Source organism: Mus musculus, chromosome 12 (assembly GCF_000001635.26).
Source record: "Mus musculus strain C57BL/6J chromosome 12, GRCm38.p6 C57BL/6J".
NCBI classification, from domain to species: domain Eukaryota; kingdom Metazoa; phylum Chordata; class Mammalia; order Rodentia; family Muridae; genus Mus; species Mus musculus.
In genome coordinates this window covers 32,917,763-32,930,065 of record NC_000078.6, presented here as the reverse complement: position 1 = coordinate 32,930,065, position 12,303 = coordinate 32,917,763, and the positions used below count along the sequence as shown (strand labels likewise).

The 12,303-nt window shown below is 48.7% G+C and overlaps 1 long non-coding RNA gene and 1 pseudogene across 1 annotated transcript in view; both read left to right on the top strand.

Annotated features, from left to right (window-relative positions):
* Positions 1-10,682, top strand: part of 4933406C10Rik (RIKEN cDNA 4933406C10 gene) — a 34,406-nt gene extending 23,724 nt beyond the window's left edge. The window contains exons 3-6 of the long non-coding RNA NR_044986.1: positions 4,531-4,592; positions 9,163-9,243; positions 9,338-9,571; positions 9,886-10,682. This is a non-coding gene — a long non-coding RNA (RIKEN cDNA 4933406C10 gene). The remainder of the gene's footprint in view (positions 1-4,530; positions 4,593-9,162; positions 9,244-9,337; positions 9,572-9,885) is intronic.
* Gm19056 (predicted gene, 19056) lies at positions 15-912 on the top strand (annotated as a pseudogene).
* Positions 10,683-12,303: the final 1,621 nt, after the last annotated feature.

Here is a 12,303-nt window from a genome sequence, read left to right as displayed (position 1 = left end):
AGCTTGGGCAGCCAGGAATGAGCTGGAACAGGCCAGCTGGCCCCACTGGGCGTGGGTGTGGGCATGCGCTGGACACAGACAGGGCCGGGGCATGCTGCCGGGCAGCACTAGTGTTGAGTACTCCAGAGATTTCTGCATCTGGAAGGGGAGTGGGCTGACCCAGGGGGCACACAGTGAGGAAGTAGAACATGTGAGTCTGCTCGACTTAGCAGGCTCTGTGGAGTGGATGTACCCAACTGGGGCACTCATTGATAACCTTCAGTCCAACACCTCTCACCTGCCCAAAACCTGTGTGTATATAGCCATTCAGGGCTTCCACCTGGGCCAGTATTGGGGAAAAAAAACCCTAGAGAACTGAGACTGTTGGTGTGGGACATCGGTGCTGAGCCTGGCCAGATGCAGTAGTTCAGTCTAGAGCAGGGTGGTCTGTTTGTGGAGGTAACATCCCAACAGGATATTCAGCAGGAGGACTACAGGCTTCTAGTATGAGCTGTTGAGTGGACAGAGAGGACTGGACACCCGTGTGCCGTCTGCTCAACACCAGCCTTGCAGTGACATCGAGGTTGTCCTTGCCATCTGCACCAGTGACTTAATCAACCGAGGCTTCATCCAGGATGTCACCCATGTGCCAGAGCAACAAGTGTTGGTCATCTGCCTGCCAGTGAGTAGGCTCCATTGGAAGGAGAAAAGAATCCTCCAGACAGCTCCTGAGGGCAGTGGCCACTGGCAGGATCACATCACTATACTGCTGGGGTGTGGTGTATAGCCAGGGTATGGGAAAGTACTTTCCACTGGACATGTGAACATTGGGGAGGGCACAGTTTGTATGTCCTGCATGGTTTAGTGGCTTTCAAAGGATGTATAGGAGTAGAAAGGAGAGGGGCATAAAACCTTGTCAAGATCAATATGGAGTGACTTGCAAGTGACATGGTACTTACTGTTCTCCTTCAAATGTGACAAAGTTTGTGGCCTCAGTTGCTCAGATCCCAACAGAGGCTGCAGGCCAGTGGCCTGGGCCGATCCTGGTGCTGTAACTGGGAAGGTTTGTGCTCTTCTAACCCCATTAGGTTCCAGCCAAGGATGCCCTCACCCGTCGGTGAGGAAATGGTATAAAGTGAAAATTAAGCTCTCATATTTTTGTTGTAAAAAAGGAATGTCTGTAGGAAACAACAGCAAAGCAGATAATCCTCGTTTTCTTCATGAGGCAGACATCGGGCACGCTGGGCTGAACCAGCTGGAGCCAATAATGAACACAAGCTGGGGTTTGAGGTGCGATCAACAGTCCTGAAACAGTTTGTTTCTGAAACAGAAGATGTCCCTGGTCTAGTGCTTTGAAAAGAATGAGGCCATTCAGGCAGCCCAGGGCTCCTCTGTGGCCCCCGAGGGCCAGCATAGGGTAGATAACAAAGTGAGTTTTCATCTCATCCGGTTCAGCCACGTGGACAGCCACCTCTGTGATGTAAATAGGTGAATGCCCTTTCAAGTGACCCAAGGCGCCAGTTCAGAGGACTCTGCTGAGGATGCCGCCCATCAAGGTCTGCAGAGATCCAGTAGATGGGAGCAGGGAGAGGGTCTTCTTCATAGCGGCCCTCTGCAAAGCAGTCTAAGTGCTGGGGGAGAAAGCCAGCTGCTTGTCTTCCCTGGGCAGGCCCACATAGCTGCCTTTAGACTGCAGCTTAGCACTTAGAACCACAGCTGTCACCCCAGGGCTTCTACCCAGCCCAGGCCACCAGGAAACCCAGAGTCACAGCCATGTCAGTGTGAGCTTCCTAGGTACAGTATTCCCCCCTACTTGTCATGAATTATCTGTGGCCTCTTGGGCTTATGTCTGTATGTTAAGGCTTTGGATGGGGTTTGTTTATCCTAAAAGGGAATAATGAAACTTTTTTTTCCTCTGCTGTGTGTGTGTGTGTACTAGAGAGAGAGAGAGAGAGAGAGAGAGAGAGACAGAGACACAGAGAGGGAGAGAGGGAGAGACAGACAGACAGACAGAGACAGAAAGACACAAGAGGGAATCCTCCATGTGTACATTGAGGCCACAGGTCATGAACTCAAAACCAGGGAGGCAGAGGCAAAAAATCTGAAGTTTAAGGCCAGCCTGTGCTACAAACTAAGACCAAGTTCCAAACCAGGACAGAACAGAAGGAAACCCTTGTCCATGCCTTATCATTGCCACCCGACAAAGCAGTGGTGGGGTTTCTCCCTGTCACGGCCCATAATTCTTAGTCCTAGGCACACATGTGAGTCTGGTGGCAGGGCCTTTCACATCTCCTGCGGGCCAGGCCCTAGACTCACTACAGGTGCTGCTTGGGCACTTTTTTGTTTTTTAATCTTATGTGTATGGGTGTTTTGCCTGCATGCATATCTATGCATGTGTGTGCATGCTCATGATGGCCAGAAGAGGGCATTGGATTCTCTGGGAATGGAGTTGCAAATGGTTCGGAGCCCGTCTTGTGAGTTCTGGGAATCAAATCAGGTTTTCTGGAAGAGCAGCCAGTGTTTTTAAATGCTGAGCCATCTCTCCAGCCCTGGCACTGCAACTTTTTAAAACCTAGCCAGGTGGCTGTAAAACACGGAGAATATTACTACTGTCGAGTTTCAGAATCAGAAACTCTCCAGCAGAATTGACAGGAGAATCCAGCGAGCCAGCCCACTGCTCCGTTTGGATGTGAGGGCACTGTCACTGGAAACAGATGAATCACACAGAAGGGAAGCAGCCTGCCAGTCAGGTGCTGGTGAATGACTGACACTGTGGGAGAGGAAGCAGCTTCCTCTCCTCTTCGGTTTCCCGTATTCTTGTGGACGCACATTCACAGTATTGTTTTGACAACTTAGCTTTTTAGATACCCACACCGCAAATATCCATTTCTTTCCTGACACAAAATAGATTGTACTACCCGTCAAAATTATTTCCTAGTATGGAAACTCAAAATATTTCCTTTTCTGATTCTTAGCACTTGGCAAGTCTGTTGAGTGGGTCACTTCGACTCCCAACAGCTTAGAAGCAGCTGAGGACTGCATTTTTTATACCTTCCCACACCGAACATAACAGGTGCACACCCTCGGCCTCCCATTTAGGTCCGGCTTGTTTGATGTGGGAGCTAAGTCGGTCTATACTGGTCTAACACAAAGCGAACACCCCAAGCGGGCCTGGACTAGAGAGGCTACCTGAACTGTGGCGTGCTTAAAGGTGTGCTCGTGTTTCCTGATTTAACTGGGTCAGTTTGGTTTATTTTTGCCATTTGGTCTCAGGGCAGGCAGGGCCTGATTCAGTGTGCTGGCAGTCCCCAGCTATTGCAGGATCTGAGCGACAGGGGCAGGTGTTCATAAACCCCAGGGGCTATTATTTAATTTTGCCTCCCCCGCCCCCCAGCCTCATGGTTTATAGATGAGCAGCACGGTGCCTGTGTTCTATTTTTAACTGAACATGCTCTGTTCTGCTGGAATCTGTTCTTTAGACACTGCATTATGCAAACTGGCTCCAGAGTTTGCCAGGAGCGCTAAACTAAACTGTGACAATTCCCAGACATCGTCATTGAAACCCCCTGCAGTGAAGCCAATAGCATGCTTGCTTACTGCAAGATAGTTCCGGCTGTGTTAACCGTGCTGCCTGGTGGTGTGTTAGCCAACTGTGCTGCCTGGAGAGAAAGCATGGCTGGCCACTTCAGAGGCAGGCGCCTCAACACTCCACTCTTGACTAATCCCAGAATAAATCCTTTGGGCTTTGGGAAGACATTAAAAAGGCTCAGGTGAGGGACATGAAACACAAAACAAGCCAGCATGAGGCACAAATGATGTGCTGCTCGGACAGAGGATCCTCTGAGTTGGTGTCCTGTAGAGCCATTCGCTAACTAAAAACAAGTACTTTGCACAGGCTGGTGTGGGGGTCCCAGGGTTTTCCCTTGGTGTGGCCATGGAGCAGTGACTGTCAAGAATCCCCAGAGCCATGGTTCTCCTCCAGTGCGTCTGGGTTGTTTAAGAAACCCCATGGCAGGGCTGCAGGGAGAGCAAGCATCTGGCAGCTTCTCTGGTGGTGAGAAAGAGGAAAGAACTTTAGATGGGAGGTACAGTTCTTGAAGCTGGGTGTGACAGCATGTGCCTGTAATCTCAGCTCTCAGGGAGTTGAGGATTTAAGGCTAGCCCAGGCTACACAGTGAATCTGAAACTAGCCTGAGCTATATATTATAAGGCCTTATCTGAAAAAAAAAAAAAAGTTAATCTACTTGAACAGGAATGACCTTTTAAAAGGTAAGTTCCTTGTGAGTCAGGATGACCGTGTTCACTTTGTCTCTTGCTGTTTCCCCAAATAGCAGTACCACAGAGATGGGAGGCACCCAAGAGTCTTTGCCCCATCAGGTGCTGCAAGAAACCTCTTCACTGAGCAGTTTATAAACAAGTGTACTCCTCAGAGTCTGGAGGAAGGAGGTCTAAGATGTAGGTGTCAGGGTCCTAAGAGAGCCTGTTCTCAGCTTTTAGTGTGTCCCCACATGACAGAATGGGTGAACAGGTCCTTTGGTGCCTTTCCTAAAGGTATCGGCCCCAACGCCTCCTATCTTGTGGATCGAGTTCCTGTGGAGGAAGCTAACACAGCGGTAAGCAAATGTGGACTGACAGAGGACACAGGGCCATTCGAGAAACTGTCAGAAACTGAGAATCACCTCAGAACACGCTGAGAAGGAGAGCTAAGGAGGTGAGGCCTGGGTTGTGGGAGGTTGGCACCTGACAGCAGTGGTTCCCACTGCTGGGTTCTCTTCTGGTTTTGATTGTCTACGCTCAGGCTTCAGAGCCCTGGGCATGAGAAAAAAAAAGGGAGAATGAATACGTTAGTATTCCATGAAGGCATAGAAGCAGGTATGTGGGAATGGCTGTCGTTCCATCTTCTGGGTAGTCATGGCTGTCAGGTGGGAGGCCCAGGGAGAGCCAGTGTCCCGTCAGTCAAAACCATGGCAGGGTGGCTTACATTCTATCTCAGATAAATTCTTTTTGTTTGGTAGAGAAGCATTCTCTCTGCTCTATTTCAGCTTCGGTTAAATGGACTACGAGGACCCACGTCATAGAGGGAAGTCTGTCTCACTGATTCTGATTTTTTTCAAATAAAATGTTTTCTTTAAGATACTTGTATGTGTGTATGTGCACCAGGATGTGGGTACCTGCAGAGTCTAGAATTAGCTGACCCCCTGGAACTGGACGTACAAGTGATTGTGAGCCACCTGGTGTGGATGCTGGGGATCAAACTGGAGTCCTCTGGAAGAGCAGTACAAGCTCTTACATTTTAAAAAAAAAAACATATTTTGTATGTGCTTGTGTATGTGTGTGTTCTGCAGGTATGCCTGTGTATCACAGACCCCGCAGAGGTCATGAAAGGGTGTTGGGCCCCCTATAAGTGGAGTGGTGGATGGTTATAAGCCATCATATGGATACCAGGAGCTGAACCCAGGTCCTCAGCAGGAGCAAAAATGGTTAAGACTGTTTGTAACCATTGAGCCATCTCTCCAGGCCCTGATTAAAAAGTAAATGGCATCCAAAAACAACCTAGAAAACACCTCCTCTCTGGGGTCAAGCTGACATGGGAGGTTAATCATCCTTGGAAGAGAGGGAGCTAGTGAGTCTCTGAGCCTGAGTCACATGTCCACCTCTCTGCGCAGTGGGGGATGGGCTGCTCTGCTTGGAAGTTCCTCCACGGCACAGTAGGGAGTGCAGAACTGTCACACAGGTGATTTGGGAAATAACAATTTCTAAAGAAGAGGACGCTCCTCCCAGAGAGGAGCTTTTGTTTGTCTGTGTGAGTTGTCTTGCTTTACCACCATTTTCTCTCTAGGAAAGGCAGTAGCCAGGAGTGAAAAGATAGATACTTTGTTATTTCTTCTGTTCATCTCAGTACCTGAGGCCGCACAGCCACCTCTAAGCCCTTTCTCTGAGAGGTCTATGCTAATCACTCAGCATGATTCATTTTTGGTGGCTCTGAAACATTCCCCCCAAGCCCCCTTCCCTCCCATTCCCTGTCCCACCACCTCTGCAAAGCACACCACACACACAAGACATCCCTGCCCCAGAAGAGTTTGCATCGGTTGTACTACTACCGTCTATATCCCTTTGTGGAAATAGAAAGGCACTCCTTCAAGTCACTGAACCGATCAGTCAAAATGTGCCAGTCTTGTTTGAACAAGATGCTGCTGTGTGTGTACCACAAAGCTGCCATAGTTGTAGTCAGCCACACTGACAGTTTGAGTGATGCTGGTCCACTGACACTGCAGGCTTGACCCAAGAAGCAGGTAAAAGGAACATGGCTCGTGCAGTGTACGTGTGAATGGTGTGTGTGTGTGTGTGTTTGTGTTTGTGTGCTTGCATGTGAGCACGTGTGTGCACATCCTTGTTGGGTGGTTTCTGACCAGTAGCTGAAATTATTAGTCATACTCAAACTAGAATGTTTAGTCCAGGACTCCTCTAGAGGCAAAGCCTCTGGGCAAGACACCTGTAAGGAGGTGGGGCCCCTGCTCTTCTGGGAGAGTTCCTGGTAGACATGCACAGCTCAGACCAGCCTGGAGTGGCAATGGGCATATACTGCTACCCTAAGAACGCATGTGCTGTCAAGTCCTCTTCAGAAGTTTAGAAGACTGATTTCTGATTAGCATATGTCTTCGTTTGGATTTTATTGCTGTGAAGAAATACCATGATCAAGGCAACTTTTATAAAGGCAAACATTAATTGGTGCTGGCTTACAGTTTCAGAGGTCCAGTCCATTATCATCGTGGTGGGAAGCGTGGCACCATGCACGGTGACTTGGTGCTGGAGGAGCCGAGAGCTCTGCATCTTGATCCAAAGGCAGCCAGGAAGAGACTGTCCTCTGCAGGTAGCTAGCAGGAAGCTCTGTTCCACACTGGGTGGAGCTTGAGCACTAGGAGACTCAAAGCCTGCCTACACAGTGACACACTTCCTCCAACAAAGCCACAGCTATTCCAACAAGGCCACTCCTCATAGTGCCACTTCCCATGGGCCAAGCATGTTCAAACCACCACAGCCTGTTAGAGATAATTCATTTCAAATTCCCAAGATCACAAATTTATAGACAAGGTCAAGAATCTAAAATGAAAATAGATGAGACATACATGAAATTCTGTCCCTCCCCATACCGCAGTGACTTCTATGTGTGCACCCTGGAGTAGCCACGGGTGGCTGATCCTGAGCCTGCTGCTCGGCTTACAATATATATGTAGACCAGATGCATTGATTAGCACACTTCCCCTGGATGCATCCTCACTCGATCACAACATCTGCCACTCTGAATGTTGGCAAACTGTGGCCTCCATGGGGGGCTGTCTGCTTTGGTAAATAGATTTTATTGGGAGCCAGCCACACTCACTTGATAGTACATTGTGTCTGCTTCCCCAGTACACTGGCAGAGTAGAGCAACTACCAGAGACCCTCCAGTCCATCAAACCTAAACACCTCTTATCTGGCCCCTTTGTCCCAGCGGTATTCACTACTGTGACAGAATGAATGGGATATAAAACTTAAAAGAAAGAATTGCTTGTGTTGGCTCACAGTTTTAGAAACTTCAGCCCATGGTCTTTGGCTGTGATGTCTCTGGATTCATGGAGGAGCATGGAGGAGCATGGAGGAGCATGGAGGAGCCTCCATGGTGTTGGGAGCACGAGCAGTAGGCTCACTGTTGACCCATAGCAGTCAGAATGCTGAGGAGGGGAATACAGTTAGGGGCCAGGGCAATATGGAAGCCAAGGGCATGCTATCAGTGACCTGTTTCCTTTAATTGACTTGGATCCACTTCTACCATTTCTAAAATAGAGCCACCAGCTGGGGTTCAAGGCACCCACACTCATAGTACGCACACACTCACGCTCACAGTGCACATGCACCCACACTCACATTGCACACGTATCCACACTCACAGTGCACATGCACCCACACTCACAGTGTACCCACACTCACTGCACCCACACTCACAGTGCACACGCACCCATACTCACAATGTGTATGCACCCTCAGTCACAGTGCACACACACCCACATTCACAGTGCATATGCACCCTCACTCACAGTGCACACACACCCACACTCACAGTGTACCCACACCCACACTCACAGTGCACATGCACCCACACTCATAGTGCATACGCACTCACATAGTGCACATGCATCCACACAGTGCACACACACAGTGCACATGCACCCACACTCACAGTGCACACGCACCCACACTCATAGTGTACCCACACTCACTGCACCCACACTCACAGTGCACACGTACCCATACTCACAATGTGTATGCACCCTTAGTCACAGTGCACACACATCCACACTCACAGTGTACATGCATCCACACAGTGCACACACACCCACACTCACAGTGCATCTGCACCCTCACTCACAGTGCACGCACACAGTGCACACACACCCACACTCACAGTGCGTCTGCACCCTCACCCACAGGTGTCAGGCCTTCAGCAGCTGCTCCTTTTTTACTTCCCTTTCCCGCCTCTTCCTCTTCTCTTTCCTTTCCTTATGCCTTCCCCTGCCTTCCCTCCCTCTTCTTTCCCTTCCCCCTTCATTCCTTCCTCCCTACTAAACTGGAAGAAGACTGGACATTGGGCAGGTGACAGGAGCTATCACATGAGCTAGGTGTTCTGCTTTTTACACAAACTTTCCTAATTTGTAAGTGCTGCGGAGCTCTCCAAATCAAGATGGACTTTTGGGAACTCGAGGGACGGAATGTACCAGAGAGTCCCAGGGGAGCAGTTTACTTGGGAGATTGGCTGCTTTGCTGTAGTCAAAAGGCCAGGGTAGGTTTTTGTGGTCACCCTAAGGCCTAGGTAGGGTGATCTGCCTCCAGGCAGGCACTTATCACCATGTGCACGGTTGCTCTGGACAGAGGATCCTTGGGAATCTCCAACAGAGGTATATAAGCAGCTCTTGTTTGGCCTGCTCTGCATTTCCTCCTCAGTCCACATGGTTGGCCTGCTGGCATTCTTTGGACAGTCACTAAGGTCACAGACTGGCTTCAAGCGGAATTTTTAGCACCTCCAGTGGTGGTGGGAAGATCATGAAGCAGGGACACTCAGAGACCCCCAAAGGCCAGATGTAGGTCTCTTGTAAGACTTTCTACGTGCTTAGAGCACCAGTGTGACAAGGTTTCTGGTTTGAACAGGTTCTCTGAAGTCTGGCATCTGTTCTGCTCGGTTCTGTGTTTCAAGGGTCTGACCCTAAGCCTGGCTTCTTTAAAAAGCAAGTGAGTCGTACCTTCCCTGCAAAGGACCTGCCGGTGGGACCAAGGTGAGGCAAACACTCCCAAGTGGGAACAAACAACTAGTGCCTTCTTACAGAACAAAATGGAAGACGCCCGCCCCGGAGATGAATTCTGGGAAGTTAGTCTTTGGGAGAAAGGTCGCTCTCCAGGAAGAATTTCTGAGCCAGGTGAAACATTGCTTCAATCACACAAGAATGAAACAACCTTCTGACACCCCTACTACCACCACTACCTCCCTTCACATGAGTGAACTTGGAACACAGGCTGGCCCTGTTTGGACCATGCTCATTCTGAGATCCACAGGCTCATGGTAAGTTGTTCATTTTCTAATTCTGGGAATTCAACGTTTTGAAATTGGAGACTTCCTACTTTTCTAGCTCCAGACTTAATTCTTAAGTCTCCAGAGCAAACGCCCAGAGGAAGGTTGCTGCCCTACCCCTAGGCCCTCTACTGCCCTCTGCTGGAACATTGCTGCCAGCATGACCGGTGCTAATCCTCAATTCTTGGGCCAGTTCTTCAAGGCAACTAAGTTTCTGTTTGTAATAGACTGAAGCTGCCAAACTAGTTATAGATTTCAGGACATAACCGAATACTAAGTAAAATATTTTTTTTTTTTATTAACAGGGTGAGCAACAATGTTGTTAAAAGCAGCCAATCGTGACTGTGGCCTTTTAACTTCTCAGCTGAGAAAGAAAAGACAGCGGGTGCCTTTATACTGCAAAACAAGACCTTCTTGATGAAGATTTTGTGCAATGCATTGTGACCATACTTAAGGTGCATCCAGTTAGACATGCTCAGTTTTCAGTGACCCACAAAGAGGGACATGACTGTAAAATGAAACAACTCAAAATACCTTGGGATGGATGGAGCTCGGGGAAGAAGAGCTCAGACATAGACAGCAGGGAAGGTCACTTATGCCAAGATGAAGTGTAAATATTTTATCCAGGGGACGGCAGGGACAGGATGGGCACAGGCGAGAATGGTGTGTATCCACAGCTTCACACATACCTACTTCTATCCACGCCTGTATGTTGGCATAGATGTTATCAGATTTCTTAAGAGTCTAATTTTAAAGCCGCTACTGACACCTTTCTGTGGGACAGGATAAAAAAGAGTGGGCAGCAAGCCTGCATTTTGAGAAGAAGCCTCTTTGCACCCCACATTTAAGATCCCTCTTGGCTGTGAAAGAAAACCAAAGATACAAAACCACACAGAAGCAGAGCTTAATGGATGATGGTAAGGATGTTGGATCATAGCTGCCCTCTTCCCGCCTCAGGAACCACTCTTTTTGAATAAAATCATTGCCTCCCTGCATTCCCTTCTAGGTAGCCATCTCAATGTGTGGCCCTCAACACTGCAGGTTAACATTGTCCCTTCTCTTGGAAATTGTTTGATATCCTATCAAGTAATTTCTAATACTGATTTCTGACTCTTGCCTCATTTGTCAGCTGAGTCCCTTGACCTGTAGTCTGGATCTTGTTACTTTGAGTGCTTGGCTTCCCTGTGGTCCTCTGACCTTTGTGCCACTGCTAATTGGCAGTTGGACCCACGGGTTGCTTCACACCCAGGGTCACGTCCTTTGGCAGACACTAGGTGGTACTGCTTCTGTCCTCTCATGATGTCTGTCCACTAAAGAGGCGGGGTGGGGGTGGGGAGAGGGAGAAGGAGGGAAGGAGGGAGAGAGGTGGAGGAGGGGGAGGGAGGGAGGGAGAGACAGAGAGAGGGAGGGAGAGAGAGAGAGAGAGAGAGAGAGCGCTTAGGCACATATGTGTCACAGCAGACATGTAGAAATCAGGGGACAGCCTGCAGGGATTGTTCTTTCCTTTGACCATGTGTTTTGGGAAATTAATTTGGACTGTCAGATACAATGGCCGGTAGGACTGTTCTCGCAGTTGTAAGAACAAAACTTAAAATGTCGAGCAAACTACAAGCTTTAAAAAAAGATATCAGTAAGCCTCCCTAAGGATATTTACAGGGGTCAAGAGATGAGAAGAGAGAGACCTCTCATGAGGTAGTGCCCAGTGAACTTCAGTGAACTCTGAGGTGCACTTTGAGGTCATCGCTGTGAGAAGGGAAGATGGTGTTGTAGAATGAGGGCCGTCTGGCGCATGCCAGAGGGGAGCTATGCATGCGGAGGGCCTTCTGGATGTGGGCGAGAATGCAGCGGGCTACCATCTGAGGGTAGGGCTGGGCACAGATAAACCTGGCATACTAAAGGACAGAAAGGAGACTCCCAATTTCTACCTCGACACTAGATAGAAGAACACTATTCCTATCCATTTAGAATGAGAAACTGACTTTCTTAAAGAGTCCAGGTCTAAATTTAGAGACCTTGTGTAATTAAAACAACAGCAACCCTAAAACATTGTTAAATTTAGACTTGCTCTGCACTGATCGGGTCCCAAGGGAACAGCAGCACACCTGAAATTTTCCAGGAGGAGGAGACTCAACAGCAGCTTAAGAGATTTCCTCTAGGGACCTCCTCCCTGCTAAGCAAGTGAACGGAGCAAGGTGGGAATCAAGAGGAAGAGGAAGGGAGGCTTGCAACTGGAGGCCACCTGGAAAAACAGGAAATAGGATGCCAGGCATGATGGGACACACTGTCAGGGGGTGGAGGCATCCGAGGTGGTGATGCCTGCCTTTAATCCCAGAAGTTGGCCGACAGAGGCAGGAGGACCTGTGTGAGTCCAGCCTGAGTTCCAGGACAGGCCAAGCTACACAGAGAAACCCTATCTTGAAAAACAAAACATCAACAACAACAACAACAAAACAAAACAAAAAAACAAAAGTGTAGGGAGGAAGAGGAAGAGGAAGATTGCATTCACTTCCAGGCAGCCTGGTTTACATAGTGAGTTCCAGGCCAGGTTAGGCTAGCTAGTGTTCCTGTTTTAATAACAAGCACATAACAAAAATATCAGGAAGAGAAATAAGAAAAAAGCAGGAGTAGACTTAAAGACTTTAGATCATCAAATGCAAATCTTAAAACTGCCATATTAATGTGCTCAGACAATTACAAAAATTCTAAAGTGTGAATGGAAAAGA